Raw genomic sequence first — 17400 nt, 5'->3', positions numbered from 1 at the left:
CAGATATGTTAGCAAAAACCTGATTTAAACTTGCTAAGAAAACACAAACATCATTGGGTTTTCCAGAAAGAATGGCATGATTTTCCTCAGTTCTTGCATTCAGTTCTGCTCAGTTATAGCCATTCTCTCTCCTGAAATAGTAGAAAGCAGAAAGTAATAATCAAATGTGGAAAACAGATCTCTTCATAGGAACTTCAGAAATCAAATGCTGATAATTATCAAGATTCTATACGATTTTTATTTACTGCTGTCTTTTAAACACTTTGTTGCGTCTACAAGAAACCAAGGCATTTCCTAACCTTTCTTTCAGGGATTTCTTTTCCCAATGAGCATCTAGCCTTCTGATGTCAGTTGCTTCTGCAAACTATTAAGCAGTGGTTCCTTCCAGAGATGGCATTAAATTAACTGCTCTATGAAAAACACTTGCAAGGCTACTCTGCAGTTGCTCTGAGCCACAACATCACTGAGCCCTGCCAGCTGGCACCCCTGACCAGAGGGGCATTTTCCCCTGGGTGCACACTCCCTGCTTCCCACTGGGTCCTTTCATTCTCATGGCAGGATTAGACCAGTGAAACAGGCTGAGGGGCAGACCTGGGCTAGCGAAATCCATTTTTCTATTGAGTTTACAATACGTGGCAGTGGAGCAAGTCTGCTGAAAGCTAGCTTGCATCCCCCTACAGCTCTTCATTTCATATGGTTTGAAAGCTTGCTCATACTGAAGGAACCATTCGGATACCCAGTGCTAAGGAACAGTAACTTCAGGCCTCCCTTCCAGGGAAGCTATGTCTCCCCATGACAGGAACACAAAGCGAGTCCTTGTTTCATTTAAAGTAGAGTCATAAAAATGAAGCACAAATACAAATTTTCCTCTAAAAGCAAACAGACCTTTGGCTAGTTCTTAAACCTTCTGACTTTTCAATGTCATTTTGATTAGGATTGTTTTAAATTTATTTTGATTGAAATACAGCCCAGTTGGCAGTGGTAGAGATGCTTTTCTTTGACAGTCCACAGCTATTTCATAAAGAGTGCTGGATATCCTGCACAGAGTTCAGGAAGGAAGAGCATCAGGCCAGTTCAACATGAAATTCTGTTCATTTAGGTTTTATTTTTCCCTAAGATTGACAGCACAGCTCTTCTTCATACTATTATAGGTTAAAAAATGAAGGCACCACTGGTAACTTTATTGGAAATTGCTTTGCTGAATACAGACTTGCATGCAAACCATTTCAAGGAAGATTTTCACATGCAACTCCTGGCATGCCAAAGAAATGTTCATGTACAGCTGAGTTTGGACCACAGTGGTGTTTTTCCCCCTTTCTTTCAGCAGCTGCACTTAGGTATCTCCTTTATGAAAGGCCACATCCACACAACTGCCTACATGAAATAAAAACTCTCATATATAAGCTGGATGTTCTGAAACAGTTTTAGCCAGTATAAACATGAGCACAGACACAGGGGATGCAAGTCTCAGCAGTCTCTCCAGGAGTGGATATGCCTCCATGTTTAGTACATTGGCTTAAAACAGTTAAGAAAAGCAGCTTGTCAGAAAGGTGATTAAAAGGGACCTTAAAGATTTATCTGGATATATTCAGCTCACACAATACTTTCATCTCAACATGCAATCATTTTTTGCCATACAAAAATTCTTTTTCTACTATTCCTAAGTACCAGAATTTTTGAAAACTGTTGTCTCCAAGGAGAGCATTATGATCAGCTTTCCTGTTCAAAACAGAAATTCCTATCTTCTCTAGCAGCTCCAAAGTAACTAAACCATCCTGAGCTTTCTAGTGTACCTACCTGCCAAAAGAAACACACACACTTCTAAAGGAGGAACAGTAAAAAAACAAGAAGTATTATTTAATGGCAATGAAGTTTGAGTGGGTGAAAAACATTCTTGCTTTTCTTGGAATGAAAATTCTCAAAATGCTTTTTTTAATTAGGCTACTCAGACAAGCTGCGTTTACCCATTTATTTTCTTTCACAGATTGTTACCTTTAAAGATCTGTCATCTAGATTCTAGCAAGTTAGAGATGATCTTTGTTAACACTTCAAAGATTTGTATTTGAACAAGTCATAATTACATCATAAGTATGCTATCCCAAATTTTCCAGATCAGTATTTCCTGAAGTTTTATTTATGTCCAAGTCTCAGTCCACAGTAATTTATTTTTGCACATCCCCATCACAAAACTTCTCATTTAAAATCTTACAGACAACACTGACCTAGGCACTTCCTACCACACAATAATGGTTCATATATGCCAGCTCTTTTGTGCTATATATAATTAGCAAATACATATACCATATATACTTACATGGAAGAGTGTACAAGTATGTACCAGAGTGTCTAACATTTCACCTTCCTGGCTTGCATATGTCACAAGGGATTTGTGCAGTTATGAACCTCATTTTTCAAATATAGCACTCTCCTCATCTCAGACACTAAAAGTTTTGGAACAACTTTCCTATTCATAATGGCTCAGAACATTTTGACTATAGACTATGCCTGCAATGCACAGTGTCACAGGTCAGACACTTCAAAGGCTACTAACAGGCTGCTGTGTAACTTACAAAGGTCACAGTGCTTTCAGCTGTCCTCTGGGAAATGCCAGGTTAAGAATGCCAGAAAGCCACTCTTCCAATCAAACTGTAGTAGAAAATAGGGTTCAACATGCACATTTATTGTCCTTGAAAGTTACAGCACAGAAGTTAACTTGCAAAGCGTATGCAGAACACAGCAAATGAGTCATCCCCAAATGGAAGACTTCCATGCTTTCTTATAGAAAGGTGAGAAAGATTATGTACAAGATAATTTTTTCAATGGGCTTTCAGGCCAGCATTTAAATGCTATATTTAAATGATGTGTAAGATACCGGATCTTTTATACTGGAATTTTGTATGGTACTTTGGAACATAGTTTATGGTACAAAACCTTACAAAACCTTGACGTTTTCTACTTTCGAATCTGATGTGCAGCTACTGTATACAGCAATGAAGGCATTAGTATATACCATCTTTGTGTTAAGTTCTGCATTTAAAACAATGTATAGTGTAAGCTACTGCACATACCAGTGGCTTTCTATCTGTAGACACACGCAGGTTCATCTTTGCACCGCTACTCCCATCCTCTCTTGAAGAAAGCACTGAAATCAGATAGGAAATGCTCTGAGGCTCAATTGTTGAGGACAGTTACAGTACCATCTCTTAATCACTCAATCTTTCTGTTTTGTTAATCATGTAGCTGAAGAAAAATGATCTGATAGTAATTGTGCATCCCTTTTAATTAGTCCCTGGAAAGAAATGCCAGGAGCCAAGAATGTCCAAATCTTCTGAATAAGTGGAAAAAACTGCACAAAGAATATAAACATTGTCAGTTTATATACACCAACACTTTCTTTTTGATCATGAATCCCTGTTCTGTTCCCCAAGAAAAAAATAATGAAGTTTTACAGAAAGTTGCTTACATGAATATGAATATCAGTGCCTGAGCTAACAAAATCCTCCTAGCCCAGCTTCCCCTTCCAAGCTTTAGCATATTAATCTCTTTTCCTTTTAGCTGCTCCAGGTCTTGCATAACAATGCCACTTCCTGAATTCAAATCTCTACCAATAAACCTTAAGGCTGATTAATACTTTATTAAGCTCTGTGAATATTCCCTTAAGCAGGGCATTCCTTTAAAACCGGGGTGTGCTGTCACAATTCAGCATCATTTTCTTAGCACTTCCAGAGTAAGGAGCAGAAGCATTACTGCAATCAACAACCAAATATCTTCCTGAAACATGGAACCACTACCATTTCAACAGGAGACTTAACAAGCTACCAATGTTCTGTAGAAATTCTCAGCGCTTCATACAGCAACCATCTATTTCTCTGTTAAATATTTGGGCAGGCTCGTAGGGGAATCCTGTACAGGTACCTGGAAAGGTAAACAGCACAATTACCATCCTCTGCCTTTCTGTACAGCATGAAACCACAGGCCTTTCTTAAGAGTGTTTTTTGAATCATCAGTGATTAAACTTTGATGCAAGTGGTTATTCTAGTAAAATATGAAAATAAAAAAGGCATGTGATCTATGAAAGATGCTCAGTTTTGATGTGCATGCTAGGTAGTTCCTTTTGTTACTGGTATTTCTAGTGAGTGTGAGGCTAAAAATAAATGTATAATTACCACGTTTGAGCTCCTGCTTGAGCTTGAGACTCCTACAGAATTTGGAATATCTATGTGTTAGATATTATCTACTATGTGCTACCTGAAGTGTGACTTGCAGGACGGGGAGGACAGCAGCTGATGGCAATGAAAAATGCAGATCGACACGGTCCACAGGAGAACTTTTGACTAAGAGTATATCACAAGGAAGAAAAAAACAAATCGTCTTGAAAGGCAACTACTACAGTGGGGAAAATGTATTGGACTTCAGAAGGTAAAATTTACTTCACAATGAGGTTCATTAAAACATACTATTCGCTGCTAAGATTTTATCATCCACTCAAGATCCATAAAATACCTTTTCTTGAAGGGGCTGGAGAAGAAAAACTGTGTTAATAAGAAAAGATGAACTACAGGTTGCACATTTAACATTTTTGATGCATCTTCATATTAATCCCCAGTGAAAAACACCTACTGACATTGAAGAGGACAAGACAGCGTTCTGCACACTCCAACTGTAAAAAGTTCATTGCACAAGGAACAGTAAACAAGGACTTGAACAAGAAACAAAAGGATACAGCCTTTTAATGTCCCTTGTCTACCATGACACTTTTTACAAGCCACACAGAGCAAAACACGTATTACTCTAACCCCAAATGTACTAGTTAGTTGATGGAGCAAGAGCTCAGTACACTAATAATCCCAGTTGTTTCTCACAGCAAAGGAATGCTGAGGCCTGAGTAGTCCATGGCAAGATGAAATGCCAACAGTGGAAACAGCAGAGCTGGATCCACACCATGCCAATCCAGCCTAATCAGCACTTTCATGAGCAATGAGGGACAAAACCCAAAGTGAGCTTTAAAAATTGGTCTAGAAAGTCATGCAAATGAGGAAACAGCTCTTGGAGCAGTGCAACTTATACTCAGGATCTTGTTACTTACTGTCTCACGCTGTCCTTAAGATACCTCAGCACCTGCTTCACAACTGGGATACAACACTTGCTGCTTGGGTATGGGTGGGAAAAAGGAGAGAATTAGTGGAACCCTTCGCATCCTCATCTTCAGTATCTTTCCACGCACTAGAAGTCTGCAGGCACTGAGGACCCAGGCCCTTAAAATGAACCTCCAAAGCTGAACGAAACACAAGTGAAGAACCTAGAATGACCATTTAGATCTTAAGGTACAGGTATCTAACTAAAACAAAATGGAAGCTTGAAAACAATATTACATAAAATTGCCATTTTTCAGTTCTCTGGGTTATACCATCTGTATTTCCTCATGTCTTAGGATTTCTGTTTCAAAATTTTAATCTGACATTAGGTGAACTGTATGTATGTAGTATTAATACACCAGTGTACAAAAACCATTAAGGACTACAGAGTTTTAGTAGTTTGCAAGGTTACAAAATGTCTTCGCAGATTTTTTTGCTCTGAAACATCCTAAATTTTTCAGCAACAAGCTTACTTTCAAACAATATATTACTGCATATTCAAACCCATGTAAAGCAACATGCTTCTGGACCTTTGCTTTTCTCTTTAAACAATATACAAGCGGGTGAGCCTTCATTGACACAACAACAAAACATTTCTTAAGGTGAAGATTTAAAGTCTAAAGGGAGTGGTGGTAGTGGGAACAGACCAGAATGGGGAGCTGAGGGATAAAAAGAGCGAGTCTATTGGAAATCAAGCTTCCTTCTACCCGCAGAGCTGGGTTTAAAAAAATAATAATAATAATTCCAGTTTCCCAAGAGCTTGTTTCTTGCTCCAAACTGAGATGAATAAAAAAAGTTCTTTTTCAATTAAATTAGATATTCTACAACATTTCTCCATTTTGTGCTTATGTCAAGCAATATCACCACACTTAGCACTTCAAAGTTAGAAATTGCATTAAAATACATTTCACCTCTTTTGGGAAAAAGTAGCTCAGGAAGATTCATGCACTTTTTGAATCATTTTGGTCATGGAACTAACTGCAAAAGCTTCTGGCCACTTTTTCCAAACATGAACAGATTGACTTGTATTTCCACCCAGTTCTTATCTTTATAGCCCAACATTAAAAATTTTCCAGTGACCTCAAGCACTTCCATTTCCTTGTAAATCCCTAAAGAACAATTAACTTCATAAAAGTTCCATCTGAGTAGATACCAGATCCATTACTATGTAATCTACTGGATAACCGATCCATTATTATAAAAGACTTATTTCATTTGCTGTGTGGATATCAAACAACCAAGTTTATTACACAGTTTGTTTTTAAGTATGCATTATTTGCAAAAATTACTCCAAGCTTGTGCCAGAAGTTAGGGTATGTTTTCAGCCATCCTAGTTTATTTAGCATATAGCCGATCTGTAAATCTGTTCGTAAATCAAACAAGAATAATTGATTTACAGATCACACATGCAATAAATTCTCACAGAATTACCTCATTTATTCTACCTACCACCACCACACATAGAGTAAATGTCCCGAGAAAAAAAAAAAAAGCTCATATTTTTCTAACTCAGTCATTTCATTTTTTTTTTCACTTCAATCTGAATACAAAAATAAGTTTTTTCTTATCCTGGCAACAGCTTCTCGCTCATCTACACATAAACCAGTTGGCTTCCATTTTTGAAGATGGGATCTGAGTAGTTCTCTGAACAAAATCCCCAAATCAGCAGGTAGTACCTAAATAAACTGTTTTCTTTCTGGGAGAAGTTTTGTAGCTTAAGACTCCCACAAAAGCATTACAAGTCATTACAAGAGAATGAATTTCAGGTTTTTGTTTGTTTGTTTTCCGGGGGGGGGAGGGGGAAGGAGGCTTTTTGTTTTTTTTTTTTTTTTTTCTTTTCTTTCCCTGGTACTCCTGATCTGTTTAATTAGAATTTGCTTAACTAGTCTCAGTTTGCAATGAGCCATGGTGAAAACAAATTCACCAAGTCCATCTCTGTTCAGCTGAACTTGTGGAAAAATGGAAAATGTCATTTAAAGTCATCAGTATATGGACACGGGACTATAGGGACAAACCCATTTTACACATATGTAACAACCCAGGAAGGAAACAAGAAAAATGGAAAATTACCAAAACACAACTATTGCAATGCATTACGTCTACAGGTATTTACAATCATAGCCTACTTTAATTTGTTAATACATTGTGAATATATTTGGCACATCAAAATGAACCTGCTAAATGAAATCACTAAAAAATCCTGCCTAAATGCTTTGCAGATAAAACTCCTTGTGACAACCTAACAGTAAGTGGACAGACTTGTATTCCGATTCTAATTATTAATGCAAACCCAGCAAGACCAGCCAACCAACCATCAACTCCAACTACGTGAAATACTAAAAAGACAATCAAAATTATCTGAAGGACAGCATAGCTGGAGACAGCACTTGAAGACAGAGAACACAGTCAGTTTATCTAACAACTTTTGCTTTTGTTTCTTATACACAGTAGATAAGTACAAATGTGAAGGTACTCTAACAAGCAGTTTCCTTAGCTCATAAAACCACACATTTTGTCATACTCCTATTGTGTGAAGATAAAGCTCCTAAAATTGTGAATAGTAGCATTATTCTAACCCACCCAAAGCCTAAACAAAAATGAGTTTTCCAGAACTGGAACACCACCTGCAAGATACTTGGAAAACAAATTCTGCTCGCATTTTCCAGCATTAAAAAGCAGTTGTTTTTTCTTGCATTAACACCACTTGGTTATGAAACGATAAATTTAGCCTCTGTGCAAAGAAAGGAGTGAACATAATGGCTCCCTTAAGGCACACCATTGAGGTAGGAGGGATGTTAGCTCAATTTCTTTTTCAAATGCTGTAGAGAAGGATGACAGAAAGAAACAGCTTCCAGTTGTCATGCTTCTCATCTGCCTGGTCTATAGATGGCTTCCCTCCAGATTTCTCTAATAAGCTCTATTACAGCACAACCCTTCACTGTCTTTCTAATATGCATGCTGCAGCCTGTGTGGTCTAGTTAGACTAGTTCACGGGAAGCATTTGGGGTTTTGAATTATTTTTTTTTTAAACCTGGGATAGCAAAAGAAGGTCATTTCATTTAATGAACCCACAGGAATCTCATAATATTTCAAATATTTGTATTTGTGTGTGAAGACAGACATTTGTGCGGGATGTGGTAGGGAAATTTTGGTTTTGTATATTAGTTTATTTTGGGCAAAGGAAGATTGCTAGTTTCCTACCACTGTTTTTGCTAGATTATTTTGCAAAACTGCCTATAGGATTGATTGCCTGTTAAAATTTGAAATTTAACTTGGGGAATTCATGAAACAGAAATAAGACAACACTGTAAGTAGTCAACAGTAAGAATTAACAAAAGGGGAAATAAATCTGCATTGTTTACGGATAGAAAAGTCACAAATAAACCCCACTGGTATATTTCAATAGAAGAGCGACCTTTAGAGAAACAGACTGCATTCAAATATACGGGGAAGGAGGAGGAAAAACAGGAAGCGGCATAAATAAAGGGCAGAGGAATGAACAGAATGAGGATTGATTGGGTAACACAGCTAATGCAAAGTGGACCATCTTGGGAAGATCTGATCTTGCATGCTACAAATTCTTCAGCAGAGGACAGATAAAAACAGTCCAAAACTTGAAATTCAAAGCATGCTGTTTTACTAGGCAGAAAGATTGCAAGTAACTTAGTTTTAAACACATCCTAGATTTCAAAACAAATGCCATGTTTAGCGTACAAATGTTTTCTTGTATTTTTAAGCAATAAATTACTGGCCTAAGGTCTCCAACTTTTTCTCTTAATCCAGATAAAAGCTTCAGAGATGTGCATCACCGGACAGTACAGGTAAATAGTATTTTCTCCTGTGGCAGACTCAACCTAGAACATTTTCATCTCCCCCCCAGCCCTCCCAAACCCTGCTGCTGCTGCTCCACGGATTTGCTGTTCCTTTGGGCCCGCTGACACAAGCGATTGTGAGGTGAAGTTGTAAAATGGGCTGTTTAAACACCTTTGAACTTATTCTGTCCCTACTCCAAGGCTCCCCATCCCAGGTACTAAACCCACGACGTTTCAATGACCTGCTCTCCACTGTAGCCCTATGAATTTATTTCAGCACAAACGAGTAGGGTAACAAATTGCAATACGCTGATAGGAATGCCAAAGCGGTTTAGGAAACTAAAACAACATATCCCTAACTCATTCTCACCATCACTCGGCCGCCTTTGTGGTGCTGACCACCTCCTGTAGGGCTACAATTTTAACTGATTTGGGTAAACAGTAACTGAGCAAAAAAAAAGCACCACACCCCTTGTCCCTAGCTTTTCTCAGATCCATTTCTTGACAGCTATACCAACAGGCATGCTAGCATGGAGCAAAACCAAGAGACTAGGGGCAGGAACGTGGGGCAGCTGCTTAAGATGGCTTAGGCAATGCCTCTGCCAAAGCACTAACTGGAGACTGATGGTGCAGATTCAGGTTACAATTAAAGGATTACACAGCGAGCTACGGCCAAAAAGGATGCTGCCACTTCCTTCTCACCTGGCCCTGAAGCAAGTTCTCACACCTTCTCACATGCTTCGCTCCTAGTACTCATCTGACTAGCATAAGATCTTTCAGAGAGCAAAAGAAATGTAAACTAATAAAGAAAAATCCATCGTAGTTGAGCAGAATCAGCAGCTTACCTTTACTGACAGGGATTCTGCACAGGTCTCTGCCCCCACCACGTTCATGGCGCCCAGGTCTGATTCCTTCCTTTGTGCTGGTTCCAGTGCTTACGAGCAGGACTCCTCACTGAGTTACCAACTTACTGCTAAAACCTTTGCTTCTTCACTGGATGAACTTTCTGTTCCTTTAGCAAGTCGAATTGAGTTCAGTGGAGTGCCCACAGGTGACGGTGAGAAGCAGAAGCATACAGCTGGGGAGAGGAGGGAAGATGGAAGGAAGAATTAATTTCTGGATTAATTTAGGCACTGTTTCATGCTACAGCTGAAACAGGAAAGGAAATAAAATCTATAAAGAGAAAAGTACTGCTGCAGGGTAATTAAGACCTAGGAGTAAACATGCCAAATGGTGTTTGCCACATGACAACAAACAAATGTGAATCAGAATGTGAATCAGTACTTGAGCAGAGGAAGGAATGTTTTCTCTGCCATTCAGGAAGCACTTCAATTGTTTCAAAAAGGTGTGAGTCATTAACTCCCGCATGTATAAGTGAGACATCCAAAGCTATAAATACCTGACATACTTCAAGGGCTCTTTGGAACGGAACAATGGAAATCTATATGCACTTTTTCAAAATTACAGAAGCATGAAAGCCATGCATCATTTCACAGATTTTGATTTGTTGTCTTTAGGCTCTTCTGAATTGGATTACCCAAGCATGAAGAGCTATAACCTTCAAAGGACCTGTTTCCTTCCTTCTGACACTAAGGATAGCTAAGCAGCTATCCAAACGTGAGAGGCGCACAGAACTTGATCGTATGCTAATTCCATGCAACATTTTTGTATGTCTGAATTCACAGCTTATCACAGCCATTAAGTGAAGGTACCTTTCCAAGAGCATCCATGAATCTCACTGGCAACAGCTAGCATCATAAAAACAATCCTCCTCCTCATTCTCTTTGATTTCATGTCTGCTTATTGCAGCTCAGCACCAAGGCAGTATGTGAGTTTTACTTACCTGCACCATTGATTTTTATGACAACTGGAAGATTCTCTGGGCTATAACACACTCACACTCTTCTTGATCTGTTTCTACCTCCTAACAGAGTTTATTCCTTTTAAATACAGCTTAAAAGGCTGGTCTGACATCAGCATAGGGAGTTTTCATTCTCATGTTAAAACCACTACCATATCACAGCATATCAGTGCATTAGGGTCATCGAGACCTGGCAAAGGGCATGGTTCCAAATCTAGGTGCAGCTAGCCTGAAGCCAAATATTGCTGTAATAAAGTATAGACCCTATTCCTTCAGATATGCAGCTTTAATGTTTTCCCCTATGAAAGTCACCTAGTTGGGATGCCATTTGATTCCTCTACAACACTTCTAGAGAAAAGTATGTTTTCTCCACATACTGAGTTTTTCAAAATAATTGTTGCAACACCTTCTACATTTGCTAAAAGAGACTCCAAAGGATGCTGGTGGACTACCCAATATCTTGCTACAGGTATCTTGCGGAAGAGGATACATAAGATACCTTCAGTGTTCAGGCTAACCCCGGTGTACATTACTCTGGTGAGACTGTCAAACTCCTAGGAAAAGTGATTGCAGAACAGGAAGAGGGGGGAAAAAGGGGGCTTAAGAGCTTGGACAGGCATTGGGACTCCTGCATCTACCCCAACCTCAGCTCTTAGGATACAAATGCACAAAAGCAACACAAAAACTATGCATGGCTATGTGTAAGCATATGGAAATTTTGATTTTTATCAGACAATTAATTATACTTTTATTAAGTATTGATGTATTAATTATACATCAGTGATATCCTTTCTTAATTCAGACTTCTCTAAAAATTCTTATTCATAAAATTCCTTAAAACTATATTTATTTTCCTTAATAAATAGACTTATGCAATAAATACTTTATGAAAAACCTTCCCCCTCTACGTCTATTTATTTTGTCTTCAGAGATTGATTAGATATCAGTGTAAGCTAGAACCATATGAATTGATTTGTACAGTCTTTGTGCTTTTGATGGAAGAGGTTTTCAAATGTAAAAGCCTGACTGTCCAGACTAACACTGCATTTAAAGCACTGTAGTCATCGCACACAGGAGCACAGCAGAGTATAAGGAAATTCCCCTTCCTTTGCTAACAAATTGCACTAAGATCTCACTCAGTGCAGGCTCCAGTCTTCTCAGAAAGTGAGAGACTTTCCACATGCTTGGTTAAAAAAAAAAAAAAAAAAAAAAAAAGTCAGTTTTAAAAACCTAGCAAGCTGAAACATAAATATTCAAACTTACTGCTTCAGAGCCAGTAACTCAAGCAACATTGCCAAGTTCATCACCAAAAGTTTCTGCAGCTAGAGCTGCCCAAACTGCAATGCAATAACACAAAGAACCTTGCAACTACAGCTGGGTTATCTATTCCAGTGATGTATTTGTACAGAGCCACCAGGATAATGCTAACAATTTGTTCAAGTACAAAATGTTTAGAGAACATTCAACTAGCCTCTACTTTGCCATTTATGAATCTTACCTTGCCTACCAGCTCTGGAAGCTGAACTAACTGGTACTGTACTGAGACCTGATGTAGATTCCTTTGCAAAGGTGTCAGAAGGACAGTAAGGCTGCTGCCGTGAAGCCAAGAGCTAAATTTGCTGCACATTTCATACAGCAGTTCTCTAATGTGGCACCAATAAGAAAAAAGTTAGTTTGCCTCACTTTCAAGAATCTCAGGTAATGGTAGGGCTTTCCACACTGGAATCACAAATCACTTAACGCTGTGCAATTTAGAAAGAATCCAGAGGATGCAGGTTTTCCACAGCAGTGCCCCAGCAGGCTGCAGAGCCAGCTAGCAATCTCCTACCATCTCCTCAAATGCACATCTTGGACTAAAACGCATGAAATGGAAAAATTAAACAAGCAATGAACCACTCATACACGTAGAAGCTCATCTAAATGTCTAAAAACCTCTTAAGAAGCCTCATTGAAATGATGTCAACACACTGAAGCAATTCTCGGAACAAACAGCTCCCAAACCTGTTACTGCGCTGTGCCGTCCCTCCTGCCTCCCTCTGGTGAGGCTGCGTTTATCATCTTCAGCTCACTTTCACACACACGGGAGAATCTGTTTACCAACTAATAAGCGCAAATTAGACACACATCAAATTGAAGTGACCTCACCCAGGTGAATGCTACAAATCCCCCTGCCTTCACCAGTGCGTTCTTAAGAGCTAGCTTCACATTTTCTTACCATTAAGAACTGGCCTGCTTTATTCCAACAACCATCCGAACCGGACACAGCTTGCAGCCCTATCATTACATCTGCTTCCACCCTTTCAAATGGAATGCTTAATGGGTGAGGTTTTTCTAAAAGATGATTTTTGAGTCATGGATGGAGCAGGAACTGCCTCACTGTCCATACAGGGCTTGCCCACAACAAAACAGCTTGCTCCCAGAGACCAAAGAAATGTCAGCTGGATGTAAACCAACCCCAGAGAGCAACTGCAGAGAGAGCCAGCCTTCTCCTTCCTATTATTTTCATATTTCTCCTGCAGAGAATTTGTGATTTTTGCTTTAAGAAGGGATGATAAGTGTTCTCTTAAAGGGTATGTCTTGATCAGCTAGGGAAGCATGGGCCTTACCTGCCTTTCCACCACAAAACCCAGCAACTTTTAAAGTGCTACTGTACAAACCATACTCGGAACTGAGCTATTTCTAGCGAGCTATTGCCCAGTCAACTTCATTTTCCAAATTTATTTTTCATTATGTTTAATAGCACGCAAAAACCCTGATTTTACAAGGAAATTACTCGACTTGAGTGTAACTATAACCACGCAACCAGGATAAGTACTTCTGTGAGTCAGACCTGCACAAATTTTCCTGTTTTTCAGTTTTTTGAAAGATCGCTTTAGAACCAAAAGTGTAATACTTATGCAGTACACAGTTGTTAGTCCAATCTGTTCCATTACAAAGAAAATACTAAAATTTGAGTCTTTGAAACTCACTTAACAAATCATCCAAACCAGTATTTTGTTGTAATTGCAAACCTTAAAGAAACAGAAAAACAGAGCTCCTAGAAAAAAAAGCTGATTAAAAGTAAGTTAAAACATATTAAGCGATAAACAGAACACCAGAAAACTCATTGTGAGATGCCAAATCTCACAATGTATAAGCATTCCAGTGAAGTGGAGAGATAGATGTGAAATTAATTTTGCATTTATGTACTTGATTTTGCTACCAACAGTATTTTAGCAACTGGCTTCTGTTTGGGCTTTGCCCATCTTGCTCAGGGCCTCATCCAGTCATGTTCTGAGCATCTCCACAGACAGAAGTGCCACTACTTTCCTCCAGGGAACCCTGTTCCAACATCCAAGCATCATCACAATGAAGCCTTTTCCCCTTGTATTGCAGCAAGCTAATTTCTCCCTTGTTTACACTATGTTTGTTACTTCTTGTGCTCTCAATTCCTGAACAGCTTGACTTCATCTTCTCTACAACCTCCCACGAAGGAGCTGTGGACAGAGGCAAGATCCCGCTTCCACCTTCTCTTTGGCAGGTTGAGACAGAGTCTGGCAGCTTCCATCCTGCAAAGCAGAGCCCGGATGCAGGTGCGACACGATCCAGGCCTGGTCTGAGTGCCAAAACAGGAGGCCAAACGCTCCTGGCTCCCTACTGCTACCAGAGATTAACTGGGAATGCTGTCTCCTTGAGCATAACACTGCTGAAGACAGTTATTTATTATATAATATTATTTTACTATTAAATCATAACTCACTCTCCGAAGTTTTATGAGCACATAATTAGGGCTAGTTAGAAACTAGCATTGCCTTTCAAACTTAACTTGTGTCCCCCAGGCTCGTTGGGTATGCATTACAGGCGTTACAACAAGGGTCTGGTACATCTAGCACAGCCCAAACACACCGCTGTTGCAGTCTCCGTACAAACAAATCCAGACACCATACTATAGGTTTGGTTATGCTTTATGTACTCCCAGTTTTGCAGCCATTTGCACAACACTGGTCTTCTCAGCATTCAGCAAAGGTGCAAGGATTACTTGCAGAAGCTAGCCACAGTTTTGTCTGAAAGAGGTAGGGGTGAACCTAAGACAGGTCGTACCTGAGAACTATTAAGCTGCCTGGGCAGAAAGAAAGGCACGACAGCATTCTTCCTGTGGGAACATACATGAATTTGACGTGCATTGATGGCAGTGCAAAAAAAAAAAAGGCTTTTTGTCCATGGGGACAGCCCCAAACAAGAGGCAGTATCACCTGGTAGCTCAGTTTATGCAGGACGAGCATAGCATCAAACAGCAGCAGCGCACCAGTTGCTGTTCACACAGTCCAAGGACTTCTTTCTTCAAGAAGCGAGTTTGTAGATTTCCCTGCTGCACCTGCAAATTGTATTCCCACATTCCCAGTCACCTGAAGGGTGAAACTTACACATCACTTAGGAACAGGCTGAAGGCAGCAGGCAAGAAGCAAAGACATGCTCTTGTCAGATCAGTGATGTAACAAGCTACTGCCTCTCAGCAAGAAGATGGTGAATGACTCTACAAACTCATTGCAGTGCAAAGTAAAGCCAGTTAGGTTTACAATGTTTAAATCACTAACAGTGATGTCAACTCATCTGCTTCATTCCATACTCAAAGTGACTAAGAGGTACTGCAGCTCATTTCTGCGTCCAAATAGGAGTTGGACTTGAAGGTCCTATGTGTCCCTTCAAACTTGGGACAGTCTATGATCTAAAACACACGGGCATCAACCTGCGGATGATATTGCTTTCCTGTGCTCCAGTAGGGCCTAAGAAGCTCGCCTGTCTGCACCCACAGACAGCAGAACCAAACTGAGAGTGGCTGGAAAGAGTAAGAGCTTCATAAATATCCAAACCAAAAATCAAAGTCCACATCTATTACATATTATGGAAAAAAACAAAACAAAACAAAACAAAAAAAAAACACCTTTCTTGGCCACCCTTTACCTTCAGGTAGGAAATGGCCTTGTTTTTAGAAATAGCAGGGATAATGAGACACACACAGTGGTCAGCAAGAGCCGCCACAGACAAGTAAGATTTTTGGGAACACATCAGTGCCTCAGGCGCTCAGCTTTACCCCATTCCGTTTTCTCTTTGATCTCAGCAAATTATTCATCTTATTAGTTCAAGCTTTTATCTTTTGATCAAGCTTTTGTAATCTGTAATTTGGAAATGAGTTTCTTAGAGGGACAAGTGCTGCCAGATGGTAACCCATATCAGATCAACCCCAACAAAGCAGTATCAGCTTAGGACAAGTTACAGCCAAAGTTGGAGCTTCAGAGCGTACGTGCAAAGTATTATTTTCTAAAAACCACAGTGTTGACATTACAAGGGAAGAAAAGCAAGGAAAGATCATATCTTCTGAGCCCTTGATCAAATTACTTCATATTTCACCCACTAAACCTAGCTCCTGGTCCCATAAGAGACAGCAATCTGAGACAGAACAAGCTTGTGGATTTTAGAGCATTAAGGGAGAAAAGGGAAGTAACTACAACACTGCAACGAAATCTCCACAGGATGTAGAAGCATTCAAAGATGTTTTAAATAACTGCATGATATTACTGTAAGTAACTTCATGGAAATTTCCAGATATAAAATAGGCATCAATATGAAATTATCTATGATCCAAGTAGGACAGACAAACTGGAGCACAGAACTACATAGTGCCTGCAACTTCCTGAGGTTTCACTCCAACTTTTTTCAAAGTAACTGTTAAAGATATTAGATGCCAGTATTTCTAAGATGTTATCTGATAATTCTTAATTTACCCTAGCTTCTTGTCTTTGAAGCAATTCAGTTTCAGTCTCAGTGTCTAATTTCCATTTTACACATCTTATAATTGTGTTTGTCCTTTTGTCCTTTAATGCTGACTTCTAAAAGATTCCCATCATTAACACATCTACAAAGAGCAAGCAAACTTGCTTCTTTTCTAGGTCCTTTAGTTGAGATATAATTTTTAATTATTTTTCCTACATGCTTTGAAAAGTTGGAAATTGCTTTAAATGGTTCTTTTACCACAAGTCGTGGGCTTGGACTCCTCTGTGTTCTGGAAGGGATGTATGCTCTGCAGAAGCTTCGGATCCTTAACCTGTTAACTAACTGGATGCACGACCTCCTGCTCACTTCATCTTCTGGCAGGTCCTGGCTATTTTTGGCCTTACTTTAATTGTTCAAACTTCCCTTGGCATATTTGGAAACCATTCCTCTCAGCGCAAAAATCTTACATGGGGATTCTGGAATTCCTTACTAAGATCTCTAAACATTTTACTTCAGCCCGTTTACTTTTTCCCCCACTTCTTAAATTTATTTTTCCCTTCTTACTTTCTTCATATGCAATACATGGTCCTTTCTATCTTACAAAATGGAAACTAACACTTTTTAACCTGCAAAACTAAAATCCTAAGATACAAAAAAGAAAAATATAACTCAACACGAACTGAGCTGTGCCTATTTCATGATGCAGACTCTTTTCTGCATATGAAAGTATAAATAGTATCCACAGCTGTGAAATTTATCCTTGGTCATTAAATGTCTGCACAATCTTACAATTTCTAAAAGCGTCTGCATTGCCTACCAATGTGCTGCATTAATATAAACA

At 39.2% G+C, this 17400-nt stretch overlaps 1 protein-coding gene across 7 annotated transcripts in view; it reads right to left on the bottom strand.

The window, feature by feature from the left end:
* PEAK1 (pseudopodium enriched atypical kinase 1) overlaps window positions 1–17400 on the bottom strand; it is a 118733-nt gene that overhangs the window by 86712 nt on the left and 14621 nt on the right. For 5 of the 7 annotated variants that reach the window (XM_084532717.1, XM_084532714.1, XM_084532713.1 and 2 more), the window contains 2 exons: window positions 9793–10025; window positions 3069–3142 (listed from right to left, as the gene is read on the bottom strand). The gene's annotated coding sequence lies outside the window, so the exon portion shown is untranslated. The remainder of the gene's footprint in view (window positions 1–3068; window positions 3143–9792; window positions 10026–17400) is intronic. The other 2 variants (XM_084532716.1, XM_084532715.1) reach the window with 1 other exon arrangement.

Source organism: Aythya ferina (assembly GCF_964211825.1).
Source record: "Aythya ferina genome assembly, chromosome: 11".
Classification (NCBI taxonomy): domain Eukaryota; kingdom Metazoa; phylum Chordata; class Aves; order Anseriformes; family Anatidae; genus Aythya; species Aythya ferina.
The sequence above is the reverse complement of the archived record's forward strand: the minus strand, read 5'-3'. Positions and strand labels throughout refer to the sequence as shown.